The sequence below is a fragment of the Arachis hypogaea genome, chromosome 16 (assembly GCF_003086295.3).
Source record: "Arachis hypogaea cultivar Tifrunner chromosome 16, arahy.Tifrunner.gnm2.J5K5, whole genome shotgun sequence".
NCBI classification, from domain to species: domain Eukaryota; kingdom Viridiplantae; phylum Streptophyta; class Magnoliopsida; order Fabales; family Fabaceae; genus Arachis; species Arachis hypogaea.
In genome coordinates, this window is record NC_092051.1 from 22,465,980 (window position 1) to 22,469,008 (window position 3,029).

The following is a 3,029-nucleotide window of genomic DNA, read 5'->3' on the forward strand; positions in this document are numbered from 1 at the left end:
ACTTCCAAACACACCGCAACAGTGTCACGGGACTCGGAGACAACTTTCTCAAACCAGATGGCTCAATCACCCTTCCCATCACCATAGGAACAAGCAACCAAAAGAAGACAATCTTGTCCGAATTCGTAGTCCTAAAAGACTCCATAGCCTATAACGTGATTCTCGGAAGAAAAATAATCAACGACTTCTCCGCAGTCATCTTTACTAAATACCTCCTCATGAAGTTTAGAACCGACGACGGCTCCGTCGGTACCATCCACGGGGACCGAGAAGTCGCAGCCGAATGCGACAACACCAACCTAGCCCTAAGGAAGAAATCCCGAGATGCGGCCGGGGTATTCCTAGCCGACCTAGATGCTCGGCAAGATGGCCAACCCAGGCCAGAGCCAGAAGGAGACATGGAAAAGCTACAAATAGGGCCAAGCAAAGAGGAATACACCTTCATTAATAGGAACCTCCCATATGATCTCAAAGAAGAACTCTCCCAACTCTTGAAGCAAAACAGAGATTTGTTCGCATTTACACCAGCCGACATGCCGGGAATAAACCCCGACCTAATGTCCCACCGGCTAGCTGTGGACCCCAAAGCTAAACCAGTGGCACAAAGAAGGCGAAAAATGTCACCAGATCGAGCCGCCGAGGTCAAGAAGCAAGTCAAAGCCCTACTCGAAGCCAACTTCATCAGGGAACTCCCCTACACGACCTGGTTAGCAAACGTCGTGCTAGTGAAAAAATCTAACGGGAAATGGCGAATGTGCGTCGACTACACGGACCTCAACAAAGCCTGCCCGAAGGACGCCTTTCCCCTACCAAACATCGACGGATTAGTAGATGCCGCATCCGGCCACCGATACCTCAGCTTCATGGACGCATATTCTGGCTACAACCAAATTCTGATGCACCGACCAGACGAAGAAAAAACAGCATTCATCACTCCAGACGGGACATACTGCTACACAGTGATGCCCTTCGGCCTGAAAAACGCCGGAGCCACCTATCAAAGACTCGTCAACAAGATATTTCAAAACCTGTCCGGAAGCAAACTAGAAGTCTACATAGACGACATGCTCGCTAAGACTGAATCCGACGAACAACTCATCGACGACCTCAAGGTCATAATGAACACGCTACGAAAGCACCAAATGCGACTCAACCCGGCAAAATGCACCTTCGGGATGGAGGCAGGGAAGTTCCTCGGCTTTATGATCACGCAATGCGGAGTTGAAGCAAACCTGGAGAAATGTCACGCCGTCCTCGAAATGACGAGCCCAAAAAACCTCAAAGACATCCAAAAGCTCACCGGCCGATTGACGGCGTTATCACGCTTTCTCGGGGCATCGGCTCAAAAAGCGATCCCCTTCTTCAAACTAATGAAAAAAGGAGCCCCTTTTAAATGGGAGACGGAGTGTGAAGAAGCATTCCAGCATTTCAAGAAAGTCCTAGCAGAACCACCAATCCTTGCCAAACCCCAAACAGGGGAAACACTCTACCTGTACCTCTCCATTACGGAAGAGGCACTCGCAGCAGCACTCATCCGCGAAAACATGAGAAAGGAACAAGAACCTATCTACTTCATAAGAAAAGTCTTGCAAGAAGCGGAAACTCGCTACTCACGACTAGAAAAACTAGCTTTTACACTCCTCACGGCCTCCCGGCGCCTGCGACAATACTTCCAGGCCCACCCCTTAACGGTCCGAACCGACCAGGCGGTCAAATAAGTACTACAAAAACCCGACCTTGCGGGAAGAATGTTAGCGTGGTCCATCAAACTATCTCAATTCCAAATCAAGTTCGAACCCTGGTATGCGATCAAAGCACAGGCCATGGCCGACTTTATCGCCGAGATGACCCCAGGAAACTCCACCCCCGAATCATGGAAACTACATGTTGACGGCTCATCGAACGTCACCTCTGGAGGTGCCAGAGTCATTCTCGAAAGTCAGAACGGAGTCGTAATCGAACAATCAGTACGATACGAATTCTCAGTCTCAAACAACCAGGCAGAATACGAGGCCCTCCTGGCAGGCCTAGCCCTAGCTCGGGAGGTCGGAGCAAAAGTCCTAGAGGTAAACACCGACTCACAGTAGTCAGCTCCCAAATCAACGTAGACCACCAGACACGAGATCCCCTACTCCAACAGTACCTCGCCAAGGTAAACAAACTAAAAAAAGGATTCAAGCGAGTTACCATACAGCATGTCCCTAGGAAACGAAATGCCAGGGCAGACCTACTTTCCAAACTAGCCAGTACCAAACCAGGACACGGTAACAAATTGCTAATCCAGGAGGTCGTCAAGTCACCCTCCGTGTCAACGACAACCAACACTCATCTGACACTCTCAAACCAAGGATCTTGGACCCACCCTATCCTACAGTACCTCCTTGACGGAACACTGCCGCCGGATCCCAAAGAGGGAAAACGAATAAAACGGGAAGCAGCCAACTATACCGTTGTCACAGGACAGCTATGCAAACACGGATTCTCGCAACCCCTGCTCAAATGCGTTGAACCCGAGAACACGGAGTACATACTCCGCGAAATCCACGAAGGTTGCTGCGGCCACCACGTCGAAGGCAAAACATTAGCCCAAAAAGTCATCAGAGCAGGCTACTTCTGGCCCACGGTCATCCGGGATTCCATACAAATAGTTAAAAGCTGCGACAAATGCCAGAGGCACGCCAATATCCACCAAGCCGCGCCACACCAGCTCAGCATCATATCGGCAGAACGGCCATTCAGCACCTGGGGGATTGACCTCGTCGGACCCTTCCCTACGGCACCCGGTCAACTCCGGTATCTCATCGTCGCCATAGACTACTACACCAAGTGGATCGAAGCCGAATCCCTAGCCTCCATAACGGCAGCCCAATGTCGTAAATTCCTCTGGCGACAGATCATCACCCAATTTGGGATCCCCGAGATCGTTATCTCGGACAACGGAACCCAATTTGCTGACAAAAAGTTCAGAGAATTCTTAGAAGGACTACGCGTATCACACCGTTTCAGCTCGGTGGAACACCCCCAAACAA